Here is a 19,851-nt window from a genome sequence, read left to right as displayed (position 1 = left end):
TCTCTCTCTCTCTCTCTCTCTCTCTCTCTCTCTCTCTCTCTCTCTCTCTCTCTCTCTCTCTCTCTCTCTCTCTCTCTCTCTCTCTCTCTCTCTCTCTCTCTCTCTCTCTCTCTCTCTCTCTCTCTCTCTCTCTCTCTCTCTCTCTCTCTCTCTCTCTCTCTCTCTCTCTCTCTCTCTCTCTCTCTCTCTCTCTCTCTCTCTCTCTCTCTCTCTCTCTCTCTCTCTCTCTCTCTCTCTCTCTCTCTCTCTCTCTCTCTCTCTCTCTCTCTCTCTCTCTCTCTCTCTCTCTCTCTCTCTCTCTCTCTCTCTCTCTCTCTCTCTCTCTCTCTCTCTCTCTCTCTCTCTCTCTCTCTCTCTCTCTCTCTCTCTCTCTCTCTCTCTCTCTCTCTCTCTCTCTCTCTCTCTCTCTCTCTCTCTCTCTCTCTCTCTCTCTCTCTCTCTCTCTCTCTCTCTCTCTCTCTCTCTCTCTCTCTCTCTCTCTCTCTCTCTCTCTCTCTCTCTCCCAACCCACCCCCTGGTTCCCCATCTTTCACCGCTATTGAGTGAACTGTAGCATATACGAATCAGATTCGGTGGGGTGCAAAGGTTGCTGCATGTACGAGCTGTTGGTTTTGAATGCTCCCACCCCAAGTGTGTGTGCGTGCGCGTGCGTGTGTGCGCATGCGTAAGTTGCTGTTGTTGCCTGCTCATTCCACGTGTTGTGGGTGGATGTGAGGAGGTGAAACGTAAACTGACTAGGTGTGTGTGTGTGTGTGTGTGTGTGTGTGTGTGTGTGTGCGTGCGTGCGTGCGTGCGTGCGTGCGTGCGTCTGTGTGTGTGTGTGTGTGTGTACATGTATGTGGGAGTTGCTGTTGATGTGCCTGATTTCTCCACATGTGGGTGGGCTTCGTCAAGAGGTGAAAGAGTCCTCCCAGGTCACTGCGTGTGTGTGTGTGTGTGTGTGTGTGTGTGTGTGTGTGTGTGTGTGTGTGTGTGTGTGTGTGTGTGTGTGTGTGTGTGTGTCGTTGATTGGTATCTACATATGAGGGTTTCAGAATGTGGAATGGAGGCCTCGCAAGGCAGGCTCTAAGGGGTCACGATTCATGGACCAAGCTGTGAAGTTTTCTGTTCTCAAGGTTTTGTGCGGAGGGCTCTCTTCGGGATTGTCACTGATAGTACTGCAGCATAGCAAACCAATTGTTCGACTTTTCATAAAAGCACCAAAATTGGTACATATGTTGACTAATGTATTCTGGATATGGAGCCACTCGAGATTTTGCCTTGGTCAGCTTTGGCGGCCATTTTGGAAAATGGCCGCCATTCTACTTTAACAACATGGGATATCTGTCATTGTTATTCTCTTTTTAGGTTTACAATGATCTGCAATGAGTTCAAGGCAGGCCACTTCACAGTGCAAAAGACCAAGAGGGCATTCTCAGCAATTCCTCTTGACCAAGCGCATGAACAAAACAATGCCTGTGTCAAGGGTGACGGAGGTGCCGTTGGCCTGACGGACAATCCCAGTGCTCTGAGGCGCTGGATGGTCGCCGGACCCGAGGTGGCCAAAGTGATCATGGAGTTTGAGGAGGCGAATATGCATCCAAATGCCAATGAGGAGACAGGTCACCATGAAGAAACACCGCGTGCACAGGAAGCATTTGCCAAAGATGTACCATCACTTGTGGCTGTCATTGAAGAGCTGGGGAATCCCTTCGAGGAGGATAGTCCAGATTTGCTCGTCCGAGACACCAAGGAGATTGCCGATCCTGCAGTGATTGAAACAGTTCGCACTGCCAAGCAGATTGGACGAGAACAGTTTCAGGCATACTCAAAGGATTGCCTCATCGACAGAACCAAGACTATTGACGAACCTATAAAGAGGAACAAACTCCCCCTCTTCAGAACAGACAGAAGACCAAAAGCACCCAAAGGAAAGGGAAGCATCTGTGAAGAATGATATGGCCTTATTTGCAAGGCTCTACATAGGCTGCCAGAACTGCGATGGGAACCTGGACGAGTTCTTCCGTCATGAAAATCAAGCATGCCCTCCCGCGCTATCTGATGCAGGTAAGCTACACCTGGGTAGCAAAAGCGACTTGCTGGTGTGCCTTGAAGGCATTGCTGAAGCTCAGTCTGATGCACCTGCTGTCACTTCTGTTGTCCTTGACGGCGCCGTCATCGTGCAGATGTTGAAGCCTGCCACTGCCAAGACATTTGAAGAATATGCCCACCAAGTCTTCATCCCATACTTCGAGGGGCAGCTGCGTCGTGCTTCACGTCTCGACCTCATTTGGGATAGCTACAAAGATGGCTCCTTGAAGACGGCGACAAGGGAGAAACGAGGAAAAGGGGTGCGACGGCACGTGGTGAGCACCGCAGCCATACCAGGAAACTGGCAGAGTTTCCTACGTGTCGACGCAAACAAGGTGGAGCTCTTCGCCTTACTGTCCGATGTGCTGGTGCAGTCCTTCCATGACGAGGCAAAGGAGCTGGTAGTCACTGATTGTGCAGCAGTCGTCTGCCTTCCAAGGCAGGAAGATGAAAGCTCTCTGGCTCCATTCGGTCAAGAAGAGGCGGACACTCGCATCATGCTACATGTGGCGCATGCTGCAGAACATGACCACCGTCAGATTCAAGTTCGAACCGTAGACACCGACGTCATCCTCTTGGTGGTGATGGTAGCCCAGGCACTACCATGCGTGGATGAACCCTGGATTGCCTTTGGGACGGGCAAGAACTACCGCTACATCCCTGCCTATGAAATAGCTGCCTCCCTTGGTCCACAGAAGGCACGTGCCCTCCCTGTCTTCCACGCCATGACCGGATGTGACACGGTATCAGCATTCGTGGGGCATGGGAAGAAATCTGCCTGGGCCACATCGAACTCATTTCCAGAACTGACAGATTCTCTTGTGACCCTGACCACCATGCCAGTCAACATCCAGGATGACACAATGCACTGCATTGAAAGGTTTGTGGTGCTCCTCTATGACTGCACCAGTCCATATACGGACGTCAACGAGGCCAGAAAGAAAGTCTTCGTCAAGAGGAACTCCGTCCAGCACATCCCACCGACCTACGATGCTTTGGAACAGCATGTGAAGAGATCAGTCTTCAAGTGGTGGCTATGTCTGGGGGCAGGTCTTGGTCCCTCAACCCGTGCTTCCATCACCAACAAGCTGGGGCTGGCGGCAAACAGAGGATGGGTCCTACGAACCACTCTGGACTACACTCCCTGAGGCTTCAAAAAGCTGCTTCGAGCTGGTGTCGTGCGGCTGAAAAAAAGGCTGTAGAAACCGCTGCAAATGCAAGAAGGCTAATCTGCAATGCACTGGACTGTGTGCTTGTGAAGGAGAATGCCAGTAGACAGATGCAGTAGATACAGACTGAGATATCGGCCGAGCTTAGAATGTGCAAATGCAAAGTCGCATTGCTTGTAAAAGTGTTGACTTCTTGATCCAGAGCCAGTACACTTGAGCTCAGAAACTCATATTGTACTTGACTGATGTACGAGTGTACCATGTGTCCTGGTAGAATGGTAGTAGACAGTAAACCGTAGCCGCTTCAAAGTGAAGTGTGCAATAGATTGACTACATTTTCTGAGTTTGTCATTATCATGATTATCAGTTCCCTTTTCAAAATAAAGTATGTAATCTATAATGCAATTTTAGTTAATTCCAAACCCATTGAATGTGATTAATATCATTTGACTCTTGTTCTCCAGCCAATAATGGCTACTTTTCAGCAAAAAGTTTGAGGAGAGCAGCAATTTACAAATCAAATAATGAATTTTTTACTGAAAATACTGGCTCATAATATTTGAATATGCCTTTTCATGATCAATTTGCTGAATTTTACACTTTCCTTATATCTACCACCAATACAATAAGAAAATAATAGCATATAGCCAATTTCGCTAAAGTAGAATCGTGGCCATTTTGGAAAATGGTCGCCGAAGCTGACCAAGCACAATCTCGGGTGGCTCCATATCTTGAATTGTTCGGAATACATTATTCTACATCTGTACGAATATTGCTGCTTTTATGCAAATTTTGAACAATTGATCTGAAATATCAGACTACGCTGCAGGACTATGAGCCCCAAACAGCTTCCAACTGTAGTTCATGTGTAGCAATATTCCCAGGGATGGTTTTTAATATCTCTGTGAGGTTCTTTGTCATCATTCCAACTATCAATGGTACAACTTTGGCATTCGTCAGCTTCCAGGATTTTTTTCACTTCATGCTTGAGGTCTTAGTATTTGGTCATTTTCTTGATTTCTGCATCGTTTAGTTTAAAATAACTGGTATTAACACCTCAATTAGCAGTGCCTTCTCTCTTTTTTTGTACCTACTTATGATGTATGGTCGCAGTGCTTTGTTTTCGATGTTTATGCTCGATGGGATCATTAGGTCATACGTGAGTGGGACGTCTATGTTTTCCGTGATTGCTTTTTGTTCGGATCACTCATGGCGCCTTGGTCTGGAGGTCAGGTGGTCAGCCCAAATTTAAAGGGCTGGGGAACGATTTATAGTCTGAAGTTAACAAGAGTGCAAAAAGACATCTGGATATCACCGAAGCAAACCTTCCATTGAAGCCAGACTGCAGCCTCCAACCAAACTTTCAGACGCTAATATAATTGTTTATATCTGAGAATCCCTTCGCAAAATAAGATACATGTTTGAGTACATGGATGTATGATACATGTATTTGAATATATTTCTCATTAAAGGTGCTAACAATACATTGTGCTTTTTGCTGAAAACATTTACTTTTTCAAGTTAATCAATCAAGTTGAATTGGCAACATTTTTTTATCACCCTTAACCCCATTATGCTAATTTTGGAGAAATTTGCATCCACAACCCTCCCTTTTTTGTCATTCAGACATCACAATCATTTGCAACTTTATGAATTGTTAAAGTTCACAGAGGCAATTATTGAATGAACATTCCATATTCCCGGGACATCAGCATCCAAGTGCAGATCGCTTTTCCCAGCCCTCTCCTATCAAAGCTTGCCAACAAGTTTCACACAGCTTGCCGATCCATATTTGCTAGCAGGTGAACAGTGAAAAAGGACAGAGCCACTGGTCCAGGCAGGTGCTTGCGGACTCAGCGTTGTACTGGGTATCAGGGCCTTGATCTTCTCCTGAATGTGGATCATGATGCTTGGGTGCATGCAGTACCTCCAGAGGACGGTGTTGTCTCACCGCAATGTTGCTCTTCATGATCAGGACCAATTTGTTTTTTGGGAGTTTTTTAGTCATCAATTGATGACAATAACTTGGGCGTTTAGAAAGCTCATGGCATTTCTCCATTGAGGAAGAAGAGGCGGCCACAAGCATTTTCCTTCCGAAATCCAACGCCACTTTGCAGAGTGGAGTCTCACCAATTCTCCTTTCCCCCACCACAATCTCCTGCTCCACCATAGTGAACAAGTAACCACTTTGGTTAAACTTGGTATAGGACAGAGTAAAGGTGGATGAGAGTAGGTGGATCCGAGGGGCATCATGTGCAAGGTGCTGTTGCCGGTCCATCACATGCAGTACAGTCAGAGGCATATAGGAGCAGAGTGGCCAGAGTGTAGAAAGAGTGGAGAGAGAGTAGAAAGCCTCAAACACACACCACCCCAGAGTATGTCACCAGCATTGCCCACTCTGCACATTCCAATACCATTGTAGCAAGATGTCCATGTGGTGATGCCTGAAGAGATCCATTCATAATTCCAACCCAGTGAGTACAATATGAAAGGGCCGGAAAGTTTCATTTCTTACAGGTTGCAAACCAATGCCAAAAGAGAGCAAGACCGATGACCGCCTCAGGGATAACATCTGTCCATGGTCATAAAACATGTTCATTTTATATTGCCGATGTACTTCTCAAATTTAAATGTTGCACAAATTGTTAAATTCCCTCTATGGATTCTCATAAGGAAATGGTGTCTGAACAAACATTGTTGTGGTAATGGCTTTTATTTTTAAACAGTGATTAAACAATGAAGACAATTCTGTTATGTTGTGTTTGAAGAGTATGATAATAATTACAAGCAGTAATATTCCAATGAAAATCCAATGCAATAATGTTGCCCACTAGTTCCCAAAAATTCCCTTCAGCCAAGACCCAAAACCCATCCTTTATTATAATCATGGTATTTTTATGCCTCCGCACCAAGGGTGCCGGAGGCATTATGTTTCCGGGTTGTCCGTCCGTCCGTTCATCCGTCCGTCCGTCCGTCCGTTCGTCCGTCCAGATTTTCGTTTACGCGATAACTCAAGAAGCAAATTGTAGAATTTCATCAAACTTGGTGAAAAGGTAAAGTAAGATGGGGCAATTAAGTGATTAGATTTTGGGCCAGATGCGATAAAGGTCAAGGTCAAACTCTGAAATTTTACTGTTTACGCCCTAACTCAAATATTGGACAGAATTTCATCAAACTTGGTACAAAGGTAATGTTAGAGAGGGCAATTAACTGATTAGATTTTGGGCCAGATATGATAACGGTCAAGGGTCAAATATGTCAATACTCAAGTGTTTGTGCGGGAGAGCGGAGGCATACCCGTCGACTGCGCGCAGTCGAATTACTCTGTTTTAATTTTGGCAGATAGATCATCGATTTGCTCTGAATTATCAGCGATATATGTGCAACATTTAGATCTCACAATGGTGCATTCCCCCCCCCCCCCCAGCTGCCCATAAAACATTAAGGGCGATACGATTCTGCATAGCTACTGTTCGGTTGGAAATCATTTCTGCGTTCATTTTAGTAAAACCCTCAGCGGTATTACTAGCAATTTTTCTCTAAAGAGGCTACCATATTAATAAGCTCCCGAGCATTCTCAGCAGCACCAAACACCATACATAGGAAAAGCAATCATGAAGAATCTCTCAGTTTCTGAAATAGACCTTGTCTATCTATTTTGTGGTGCAAAAGGTGATTGCTCAGAAATACGAATTTGGGGTATCACATATCCGACATAACAAGACCCTGTCCTTCCAAATGGTAACCATGGATAGACCTATGCCCACATATGAAGTACAGTTGTGGCCAAAAATATTGGCATCCTTGCATTGTTTTTCATATAACTCACAATTTTCTCTAAAAATAAGTATAAATTGACGAAAGTATTTGGTCTCCACAATTCATTATTTCACTGTTAATATTACAGAACCTTTGCTTTTAATTCGGAACTTAATATATCCTATTAAATCAGAAAACAAAAAGAAATGGCATTGACAAAATTATTAAACCCCTCGACTTAATATTTGGTAGCACAACCTTTGGACAAAATAACTGCAGTCAAGCGCTTCCTATAGGCATGAATGAGCTTCCTACACCTCTCTATTGGCAGTTTCGCCCACTCTTCTTGTGTAAACTGCTCCAGTTCTCCCAGATTTTAAGTGTCTTCTCCCAACTGCTGTTTTCAGATCTCCCAACAGGTGTTCAATGGGGTTTAGATCTGGACTCATTGCTGGCCATGTCAGAACGGTCCAGCGTTTTGTCTCGAACCATTCCTGGGTGCTTTTTGAAGTGTTTGGGGCCATTGTCCTGTTGCGAGACCCATGACCTTCCATGGAGACTCGGCTTTCTGACACTGGGTTGAACATTGCGCTCCAAAATGCCTTCATAATCTCCTGATTTAATGATGCCATGCACACAATCAAGGCAACCAGTGCCAGAGGCAGCACAGCAACCCCAAAACATCATTGAACCTCCTCCATGTTTGACTGTCGGGAAGATGTTCTTTTCTTTCAAGGCTGCATTTTATTTTCTCGAAACATAGAGATGATGTGCTTCACCAAAAAGTTCTAATTTGGTCTCGTCTTTCCACAGGACATTCTCCCAGATGGATTTTGGCTTGTTCAGGTGTGTTTTGGCAAACTCCGGTTGGGCTTTCTTATGTGTGTGTGTGTGTGTGTGTGTGTCTCTCTCTCTCTCTCTCTCTCTCTCTCTCTCTCTCTCTCTCTCTCTCTCTCTCTCTCTCTCTCTCTCTCTCTCTCTCTCTCTCTCTCTCTCTCTCCCTTTCCCTTTCCCTTTCCCTTTCCCTTTCCCTCTCCCCCTCTCCCCCTCTCCCCCTCTCCCCCTCTCCCCATCTCCCTCTCTCCCCATCTCCCCATCTCCCCATCTCCCCATCTCCCTCTCCCCATCTCCCTCTCCCCATCTCCCCATCTCCCCATCTCCCCATCTCCTCCCCCCTCCTCCCCCTCCTCCCCCCTCCTCCCCCTCCTCCCCTCCCTCCCCCTCCCTCCCCCTCCCTCCCCCTCCCTCCCCCCTCCCTCCCCTCTCCCTCCCCTCTCCCTCCCCTCTCCCTCCCCTCTCCCTCCCCTCTCCCTCCTCTCTCCCTCCTCTCTCCCTCCTCTCTCCCTCCTCTCTCTCTTCTCTCTCTCTCTCTCTCTCTCTCTCTCTCTCTCTCTCTCTCTCTCTCTCTCTCTCTCTCTCTCTCTCTCTCTCTCTCTCTCTCTCTCTCTGCCACCTCTTGCTCTCTCTCTCTCTCTCTCTCTCTGCCACCTCTTGCTCTCTCTCTCTCTCTCTCTCTCTCTGCCACCTCTTGCTCTCTCTCTCTCTCTCTCTCTCTGCCACCTCTTGCTCTCTCTCTCTCTCTCTCTCTGCCACCTCTTGCTCTCTCTCTCTCTCTCTCTCTCTCTCTCTCTCTCTCTCTCTCTCTCTCTCTCTCTCTCTCTCTCTCTCTCTCTCACTCTTTCTCTCTCTCTCTCTCTCTCTCTCCTCAGCAGTGGGGTCCTCCTGGGTCTCCTACCATAGAACCCCCTTTCATTGAGTTGACAATGGATGGTGTGTGTTGAAACTGTTATACCTTGTGTCTGAAGGTCAGCTTGAATTTGTTTGGCAGTTGATTGAGGTTCTCTCTCCACCATTTGAACAATCCTTCGCTGCAATCTTTGATCAAGTTTTGTCTTGCGGCCACATCCCTGAAGGCACTGTAGCCTTAAATTTCCAGATAACATTGCGTTCAGTGGACACAGGAACATGAAGGTCTCTGCAGATGGACTTGTAGCATTGAGATTGTCCATACTTGGCTACAATCTTGTGTCTAACCTCCTCAGACAATGCTCTGGTTTTCTTTCTTTTCTCAATGCTCATTGTGGTACAGACAGTGACACAAAACAGCAGAATGACTCCTTTTCTCTATTCAAACTGGTTGATTGAGTGATTTCTATCTTGCAAGCACCTGCATCTCACCACAGGTGAGTTCAATTCCAAAATAAAGGAGAATCACATGCTTGAAATCTAATTATTTCTCACGACTTCTAAAAGGTGCCCATAATATTGTCCAGGCCATTTTAGGATTTTTGTGTGGAATAAGCGAAGCTTTCGTAATTTTTCAGCTTTTTTTGTTTTGTTCCACTTCAAGCCAAAGAAATGCATATGTGAATACGAAAAGATTTTTTAATTTCTACAATTTTCTGTAAGAAATGGTGCATTATTTGTAAAAAGTGCAAGGGTGCCAATATTTTTGGCCATGACTGTCGGTATTATTTAAGGCTGGATGGGGTTCGGTGAGGTTATTTGCACTTATATTGATATCTATCCTTACCCCGAAAGTCAGTCCTTTAATTGTCACCCTTTCTTTAAGATGTCAAGCATAATATTGACACGTTGAATTACCTAAGTAAGGTCCGTTACCGCTCTGAACGAAGCAAACCATCCCTATTTCTGTGTTCATAACTTCAAAATGTGGTGGGTATACCTTTTAATTCCACCATGTTTGTTAATTGGACTGTATCTCTTTTATACTTAGGACAGTGCCATCCCTTATTATCAGTACACCTGTAATCCCCCTTTTCTCCATTTACCTTTTATCTCTGCTAATTTTTCCCCCTTAATCCCCCTTGTGCTTCCTTTATTCTATGCATTGTTGGGTTACTCTGTCTACATATCAATAATCCACATATATTTTCCCCTGAAATGGGACTGCCAATAGGGCAGTCCATGTTTAGATGAGTGAGGAAGTTGTGAACACACCCAGCACCTGCTCTTACTTATTCTGTTTGCATGCTGAAAGGCCGTTGCTATAAACATATTTAGGAGATGCTCGTGTATTCATTCATATAATGTTATGCCTCATTCAATACGCGACTGTAGGGGTTTAATGTGCTGGGGGGATCGTATTTTGGTTAACATCATTCTTTTCTTTACATGTGTGACAAATTACTTGGTGAGTCAGTGTGGGGGTATAAAAATCACTTTTTTGTTGAACACCCATATATGCATCAGTACAAGTACTATTTGTCAATCCTAACCAAGGGAGTACTCCTGTGTAGATTAAGCAAAACAAAATGATCGGTGCAATTAAACAAACAACAAATGATGTTATTATAATTTTTACAGAGTGCCCGTTTGGGGGTTCTATTCGGGATCGCCAGCCTTACGGACTTGTTTGCAATATGAAGAATGGACCCATGTTGCTCGCCCTTTGCATGTCATAGCAGTATGGGTAGTCAGAAGGATCTGATGAGGACTGATCCACCTTGGTTCTAGGGCAGATTTCCTTTTGTGTTCCTTTATGAGCACAGTATCTGCTGGGCTCAGGTCATAACAATCCTGGGTTTCTGCTTCAGACAAGGTGTTCTTCACCTGTGAATTAAATGCTCTGTGTTTGTCAGTGCAATACATAATGCACATAATGTAGCATCCATTTGATGCATATTCATCTCCTTTATCGTTGATCGAGGTGAGTAAGGTACCCTTATCGGTCTTCCCATAAAGATTGTGTGTGGTGAGAGTCCTGTTCTCCTATTTGGGGTGGCTCTCATCGACATTCGTGCTAGTGGTATGTCTGGCCATTTCATACCAGTCTGTTCACAAATTTTTGCCAATTTTGTTTTTTCACCCCATTCTATCATTCCACTGCCCCTGCTGATTGTGAGTGGTGCAGACAATGGAAATTTTGTTTCACCTGTAATGCTTTACACAGCTCTTGTACCATTTGTGCTGTGAAGTGTGTTCCTTGGTCGGTCGAAATTCTGCAAGGCATATGAAATCCTTCATCAAAATTTTTACAACTGTAATTGCATCACTTTTTTTTTGGAAAGGCCTCTTCTCATTTTGTGAACATATTCTCAATTACAAGCACAAATTCGTATCCACTACATGTAGGCATTAGAATAAAATCCATTTGCATGTGCACAAAAGGTCTAATGGAAGTTGATGTGCTGCCTGCACTGTCTTCTCACCTTTCCCTGGATTATATTCTTGGCAGATTTGACAAGTGCATAACATTGTTCAGCTATTGCCGAGAAACTAGGTGCTGACCATTGTTTACTGACAGACTTGCACATTCCCCCTTTGCCCGCATGCCTCACTCCATGAGCCAAATGGGCAACCCATGATACCAATGCATGTGGTCCCACCACACGTCCATCATGAGAAGTCCATCGTTGAGATTCAGTGTCAAATACATCCCAAGTTTACCCACTTGTCCTTTTCTTGTTTATCAACAGCTGTCTGTATGGCAGCTACATCTTCCAAGGTTGGGCTACTCTCAGGAATTGTTAAAACACCTTGCATGATTACTGGACTTTGTTCTGACTTGGCTGCAAGTTTTGCTACATTATCTGCTCTCGCATTTCCTCTTGAAACATCATCTGCTTCCCCCATATCCACATCTCACTTAACCACTGCAATCGCGGATGGGAACATAATCACTTCTAAGAGATTGGCTATTTGTTCACCGATTTTAATTTGGCTACCTGAAGACGTCAAAAATCCTCTCGCTTCAGTTCAGTGTGCCTCAAAATTATGGGCAACTCCAAAAGCAGATTGGGAATCTGTATAAATGGTCACTTCCAGGTGCCAGTGATGCAGTTAAATCCTGATGTCAGTGAATACGTCATTACATCCATGCAGTCAGGCTCTTCTTCACCATTTTCCTTTGTTGGAAACACGAAAGCTGGTTTTAACGGTGAACAACGCTGAATGGTGATATTCGATGAAGTCAATAGTACCAATTCGTACATTGTTACCCTTGATGTGGAAAGATGTTGCATTTCTACTTTTAATAGCACCGCTGAAACCACATGCGGGGCATGGAGGATCAATGGATTTCCCAAGACTATTGTTGCTGTTACTTGCACAGTGTACGAGGCCGCAGATACTGCCCGTAAGCACGGAGGGAATCCTCTCACGACCGGGTCCAACCTTACATGATGGTAAACTACTGGCCACATCTTATTTCCATGTTTTATGATAACACAGATTGCGCAAATCTGTTAACACAGATTGTCTCATGTGAATAGAGGTAAAATATTTTGTCATAATCTGGCAGTCCTAGCGCCGGCGCTGATGACAATGTGATTTTTAATGCGACAAACACCATGTCTGCTTTTCCTGTCCATTCTAATGGATTTAGACTGCTTTGTGAATTAATGTCCAGCAAGGACGCGATAGTACCGCATAATCAACAATCCACTGTCGACAATATCCCACAGCTCCCAAAAACAACTTCATCTGCTTAATGGTTGTTGGCTTCAGGAGCGATCATACGGCTGGTATTCATTCTGCTGAAAGAAGTCATGGGTTTCCTTTTAAAATGTGTCCCAAGTATTTTACTTCTTCCTTACAGAATTGTAGCTTGTCTTTCGTTGCCTTATGCCCTTTGTCTGCCAGTGCCATTAATAGCACGATAGTGTCCTGCTGACATGCTTCTTTTGAATGAGAGCATATTAAAAGATCATCAACATACTGTACCAACACTGAGCCCCTCGGGAACGTAACCGCTCAAATCATCATGTCACGCTCATGAAAATAATGTTGAGTCTCCATATATCCTTGTGGGAGGACAGTCCATGTGTAGTGTTTATTTTTGTATGTGAATGTACATAAATACTGCAACTCCTCGTGTACTGGTACAGAGAAAAAAATCACTGCACAAATCCATGATGGTATAGAATTTCATGTCATTTGGAGTACTATAAAGTACAGTAATTGGATTTGGAACAATCGGATAGGCATGCTTCACATGCTCGTTTACTGCTCCCAAGTCCTGTACAAAATGTCATATTTGCTTCCCAGGTTTCTTTACTGGCAGGATAGGTGTGTTTCATGGGCTTACAGCAGGAACTCAAGTTCCTTGTTCCAACAATGATTGGATTACTGGTGCAATCCCGGCAATGGCCTCTGGTCGTAAGGTATATTGTAGTTTCTGTGGCAAAGGTTTGGACTTATCCACTTGGATTTTAACTGGTCTCATGTTTTTTATTTGTCTGACATCATTTGTGTGTGTTGTCCACAGGGAAGAAGGTACCTGGTCAAGCAGACTAGGTGAGGCTCTGGCTGCTTCAAGAGGTGAGGTTTTATCCACTGTAAAAGTGGAGGGGGTTATTTTATCTTATAACTCCCAGCAAAATCTATACTTTGCCAGCATATAGAGCAGAGCCCCTTGAAAGTTCCTCACAAGTTCCTTTTCACTATTTTCCTTTAAATGTGTGATCACTGGGCCAATGTATCTTGCCTGGCATTCTTGTGACACTGAAAAGGTAACATGGGGTTGTCATTTCAGGCTGTTTCCATCGTTCTTGTTGTTTTGCTGGTAAACATACTTATACTTCTACAGCTACCCCCTCTCATCCTAACCACTGTGACACTAAGTGTATGTCATACCTTGTCTGCAGATGTGGAACACCCTCCTCTGCATATCCTTTGCCATCACCTATGGAATCATAATATGCTGTACAGTGGAGATCAAACTTTCATTCTGTAATATCAATCTCATGGTGAGTTACCCATTCTCATACATTGGGCAATGCACTCATTAGACTCATGAATTTCTCACTCATGGACACAAACACCATCTTTTCATCAAGTTTCCAACAATACACCATAGGTTCAATGGTCATTTGTAACAAATTTAAAACAGGCTCATGTGAATCCTGCAGAATTTCCAGATACACCCCGTCCGGAGTGCATTTTACAGTGCAATTTAATTTGCATAGGAAATCTCTTCCTAGTAGATTAACCGGAGAGTTAGTTGCTAATAGAAAAGAATGTTGCTCTGTCAATGGTCCCACTTGCACCTGCAATCTCTCTGTTAGTGGCGTCGCCATAATAACTCCCGACACACCCACGACATTTACCTGTGCTTGCGATAAAGGAACATTTGGAAAATCTTCTTGTCGTAATGTGGAGCATGCAGCTTTTGTGCCAATTAGAAATGGAACCTCCTGATCACCCACTCTTCAATTTCATTTTGGCTCCTCTTCCGGGGACTCTGTTACTAATGGTAACACAAAAGTTCCCTTTTTCCGGCATAGTCATCATAGATTTGGTGGACGGAATGGTGTTTGCACCTTTGTCCAATGCTGAGATTGCCGATCTTGGTTCATACTGTGGAAGTGAAATAATTAATTCCATTTTGTGAAATATGAGCATGGACATTTTGGTAATAGAAAGCTCTATGGATCACATGACTATTGCAAAGCACTGGTGTTTCTGTATTGATCATGCTGAAAGAAATATTTTCATATGAGATAAGTGTTCTTTGTCCACAAATTATGTACTCATTTCTCTTTAATTTGGGCTTTTAAACAATATTGAAGTATCAAATCTGTTGTAAAGTATCGGCTAAAATCACTCTGCAAAGAATGGTTCGCATGCGCTGAATTGAGATAAACGATTTCAATTGACTGCAAGATAATTCTGCTTTTCAGTCTCACAATGGCAGTCAGAATTCATTACATTTGCAGAAATGGACTGCTTATGGTATGAGTTTCTTTGTTTGCTCATCTCATCAGAACTCATTACGTTTGCAGATTGGACTGTTTCTTAGTTTATTTGTTACAATGTCTGCCTGACAGGCCACAAATGAGTGGAATAGAATCTCTGTTGAAATATACTGTGATCTTGTTAATTCCATATAACTGTAACATATCTTTTAAAAACTTAGGATCATTGATTAATATATTGTTTGCCTTTCTCATTGTTGATAAAGTGCTCTCCTGAATCCACTCGTAAATGCTCAACACCATCACTGTACCACTCAAAGCAAACATTTCACACCAGATGACTTTCAAACCATATGGCAATAATAAGAATAATAATAATGGATGTATTATCCCCATGCTGGCCCAAGCATATCTGGACCTGGTGAAAGATCTTGTTATTAGTCCATGCTTCGTTAAACGAAATATATATCCCCATCTGTTATGTTTGTTACTCTAAAATATAATAAGTCATTACATACTGAAGATTGTTTTTTAAATAAATAGATTTCACTTCCCAGGTTTCTTTACGGGCAAGATAGGTGTGTTACGTGAGCTTACAGTGGGAACTATAGTTCCTTGTTCCAACAATGATTGGATTACTGTATGTTGGTATGTTCGTTAACTATGTAACAATAAAATCTTATGTTTTCCATTTGGTTGGCAAATTGGGGAGAATTACTTTGTTGACACCAGAGAGTTTGGTCCTCAGAAGCATTATTACAGCGCGGCGACGTCGCGCTGTTATATAATTGGCTATTCTGTCCTGTGTCTTCTGTCACACTTATTGTTGGGTGTGATGTGGGCGGAGATTGCCGGGTGTATTGTGGGCGGAGATTGCCGGGTGTATTGTGGGCGGAGATTGCCGGGTGTATTGTGGGCGGAGATTGCCGGGTGTATTGTGAGCGGAGATTGCCGGGTGAATTGTGGGCGGGGTTAATGCGGAAGAGCGACGTTTTTTGTGCTGAATCGTTTTCTGTGTGACGCCGGAAGTTGATTTTCTGAGCAGGAAGTGATAATCTTCCTGTTCCGTTAGTTGTTGACGCGCAGCATTGTAACTCTCGTTCTTAATTGTTTTTCACCAGAAGTGTTTTTAAAACGTCTTGTGGAGGTGATTTCTTCCTCTTTTTTGGTGACAGAAGTGGTTATTACAGCGCGGCGACATCGCGCTGTTATATAATTGGCTATTCTGTCCTGTGTCTTCTGTTACGCCTTCTGTCACACTTATGGCCGCGTACGTCCCTTTGATCTTAGGGCTATAAATAGAAATTTGTCCAATGTCACAACTCTTCCCATCATGCATGCAAATTCACCATGTCTACATTTAAATTTTATAACTGCAAAATTGTTTCATCATTCTTAACCTAGACTTTTACTGCCCCCAGCCACGCGATATCGAAGTATTCGCTTCTTGTTCTCATTAACTCTGGCCTCCCATTAAATTGCAAAATTGTACAAACATGAACTCGGTCTTCCCATTGTCCTGTTAATTATCAACAGGAGTCTCATCGCTGCAAAAGCTATGCAAAACAGATGCTCCATTTGCATGCTGAGATAAATGCTTATTATTGTCTAAAGTAAATGAAGGTTTTCTGCACAAAACTTTCTTGTATTTTGATTGGCCAAGTGCCCTGTGATGTTCTGACCCCCTCCCCATTTCCAATTGTATAAGAAGCCATGTATTCTGGCTCAGAGGCAGAGGTCTGCTTGGACTCTTGAGACAAGCTCTTCTTTCCACATATATGTGTTTTTGTGGAATAAACTATCTGTTAAATTATAAAGGGTTTTCTCTTTTGGTTGGAAATCTCCACCACAGTACCTTGTTGCATTCGGTACTGTGGGCAATATCTGCTCCAATGACCCGGTTCTCTGCATTTAAAGCACCTTTGGTCATCCAGCTGTGGTGTCAAAGGTAGTAGGACTCCAAATCTGCCTCCACCTTGGTTGTACTTCTGCTTACCCCTGGTTTCGTAAGGAATTCCTTTCCTTTGGTCAGCGATCAATCTGTTACTTTGCAACTGCATTAATCTTGTGGTGGCCTCCATGGCTTTCTTTTCCATCTGTCATGTCCAGTGAACAGCTATGTCAACTATTTCAATCATTGCTTTATCTCACAACTAATACCTAATGTCTTTACTCCTGTCTGGTGCTTTGACAACATCCCCATTCATAAAAGCATGCTTTAATGGTATATCCATTGTATTTCCAGTAATTCGAAAACCTCTTGCAGTCTTTCCAAATTATCTCTCGGATCTTCGCCTCCTTTATGCTTGTGGTTGTGCACTTTATCCCAGTCTGTATGGTGGTGGTGGTGGGGGGTTAATGCGAGGATGGCCTTCCCGAGGGCATGTATCTGTGCCGTTTTAGCCTCTAGCTAATTTGTGTCATACAGGTCTTCAACGCCTCAATCTAATGACTTCCATTCTGATGATGTTTTCAGGGTCCACAGTACCTCTGTGGGTATTGCCACTTTTAATAGGATGTCCAATATCCCTAATGGTTGGCCGATGACATTCCACATTCATTCAATAGTTCTTCCCAAAATTGTGCAGGATTCTGTCCAATTGGTGGCATCTCCTTTGCCAATGCTTTTACTTCAGCAAATGTTCATGCTCTATACATGTAAACCAGGGTATTTTGATCTCAGTGAAATGCTCTCATTGGGGCATTAATAATGGAGTTTTTTTGTTTTAGTCAAAGCTCCCTTTCAGAAGTAAGCGGCGTAACAAGCTGTGACTCATTTATTCTGGATCTTGTGCAAGCAGCAGGTGGCTGGACTGTTTTAAAACCCAGTTTCCCTCCCTCAGCCTCACCTCCCTGAGCCCCGGATCACACGGATCCTCAGTTATATATTCAGGAGGTGGACCTTGGTGTTCAGCAAGCAAATCCAAATTTCCCATTAATGATTGCCTGGGAGGTGTAGGGGTTACTTCAAAATGAAGTATCTCTTCATCAATTATCTGAGAGTACACTTTAGCTTGTTGCAGGGCCAATGCTTGCCGTTTTAAGGGGCATCTGAGTTGTTACATTTTTTTTAATTTATCCTGTACTACATCTAAGCTATGTTTTAAGCCTGCCAATTTGGATTTCTCCTCCCGATCCTTGCATTCCGAGTTCCACATCTTAAATGCCTTCTAATGTACCTCCTTGGCTGTTCTCCCTCTTTTCTTCCTTTGTTCTAATTTTCTTTTTAAATTCTCAATCTTATTATTTTCAAAGGTTTTCTCTTCTGGGAACCCCTTTCTATACCCCTCTGTCCACTTAGACCACTTGTCAACATTACATATTGATTCTGTCCCATAATTTTCAAGCAAGAACAAAATCGGTGTACCTTTTGCAGGTAGACGTCCTTGAGTCACTTTCCCAAGGTTACCCATTCTCACAAACTTAATGCAAGAAATTCAAACAAGGTTGCATGCTCCTGTCCTGGCTCACCAAATTGTCTAAGAATACTCAATTCCTCTTGTACATTTGAACCATTTAATACATATGCATATGAAGAACCAGAGGAGATCCAATAATACAAGCAAGCAACACACTCTTTCTCTGATTTTACAGTAAATAGATTTTGAGTTCTCGTATAATATTCAGGGGTAAGGATTCAGGGGTAAGGTCATCAAACAATGTTTTGGTCATCCTCGAGATAGAATGGCACCAAGACTGCAGCCCTTTGGGTGCTCGGATGTATCAGACATGGCTCCTTGGTCCAGAGGTCAGGAGGACAGCCCAAATTGAAAGGGCTGGGGAACGATTTATAATCTGAACTTTCCAAGAGTGCAAAAAGACATCTGTATATCACCTAAGCAAACATTCCATTGAAGCCAGATTGAAGCCTCCAACCAGACTTTCAGATGCCAATATAATTGTTTTTTGTGAGAATCCCTTAGCTGAATAAGATACATGTTTGAGTACATAGATGGAAGATACATGTTGTATTTGAATACATTTCTCATTAAAGGTTATAAAAATACATTGTGCTGTATGCTAAAAAACATTTGATTTTTCAAGTTAATCAAGTTTAATTGGCAACATTGTTATCACCCTTAACCCCATTATGCTAATTTTGGGGAAATTTGCATCCATACTGGAAAAAAAAAAATCACAGAATCGTCGGACAACATCCGTAAATGAAAATATAAAGAAAGGAAATAAATGAAAAATCATATACAGGGTGTTCCAAAAAGTCCTGGACAACTTTGGTTGTTAATATATTTAGAACCACAAATGATACAGCAATACCTTTAAGTTTATATGATACAGTAACTCATTTCTGCCCTCATTGATAGTTTTGTGCACACTATCAATCCACTTCAATGTCAGCTCCGTTTGTTGCGCGCAGGAAATCAAGGTGGTACACAAGTTCTTGCCATGTTCGGCTCAGTATGTTTGCACCCACCAGTGTACCTACTGCTGTGATCCGAGAACGAAGATCCTGCAGGTTTGCCAACTTGCTGTTGAACATCTTTGACAAACCCCCATAGAAAAAAATCAAGGGGGATTATGTCTGTTGATCGTGAGGGTCAGGTGGTTGGTCCGTCTCAGCCTATCCAGCGACCTACAAATTTTTCATTCAGAACGGCTCAAACAATTAAGGCCCAATGAGGGGGAGCACCATCCTGTTGAAAAATGATATTGGATTGCAGGTCTTCAATCTACAGGATGACAAATCTTTTGAACATGTTCATGCAAATTGTTAAGGTCACTGTATCCTCTGCAAAGAAAAACGGGCCCACCAAGCGGTCATGAAGAAGGCCACACCACACATTGACCTTTGGACTGTCGCGAATGTGTTCAATGACCACATGGGAGTTTTCAGAGCCCCAGATCCTCACCACATTGTGCTGGTTCTCCTTCCCCAACGTATGAAAGCAAGCTTCGTCTGCGAACATGACCTTTTTCAGGTAATCTTCATCATCCTCGATGCGACTGAGCATTTCCAAGGCAAACGCCTTGTGTTTGGATCCGTTATTTGGTTGCAGAATCTGCACCTTCAAGGCATAAAGCTTCAACCTTTATGCAAAATCCTGTATGTATGTGCATGTGTGTGTGTTTGTGTGTGGATATATATATATATATATATATATATATATATATATATATATATATATATATATATATATATATATATTTTCTGTGGAACATTATCTCCTGCTTTGCCA

Source organism: Eptatretus burgeri, chromosome 1 (assembly GCF_056783735.1).
Source record: "Eptatretus burgeri isolate ZD-2024b chromosome 1, Ebu_testis_v1, whole genome shotgun sequence".
Taxonomy (NCBI): domain Eukaryota; kingdom Metazoa; phylum Chordata; class Myxini; order Myxiniformes; family Myxinidae; genus Eptatretus; species Eptatretus burgeri.
The sequence above is the reverse complement of the archived record's forward strand: the minus strand, read 5'-3'. Positions refer to the sequence as shown.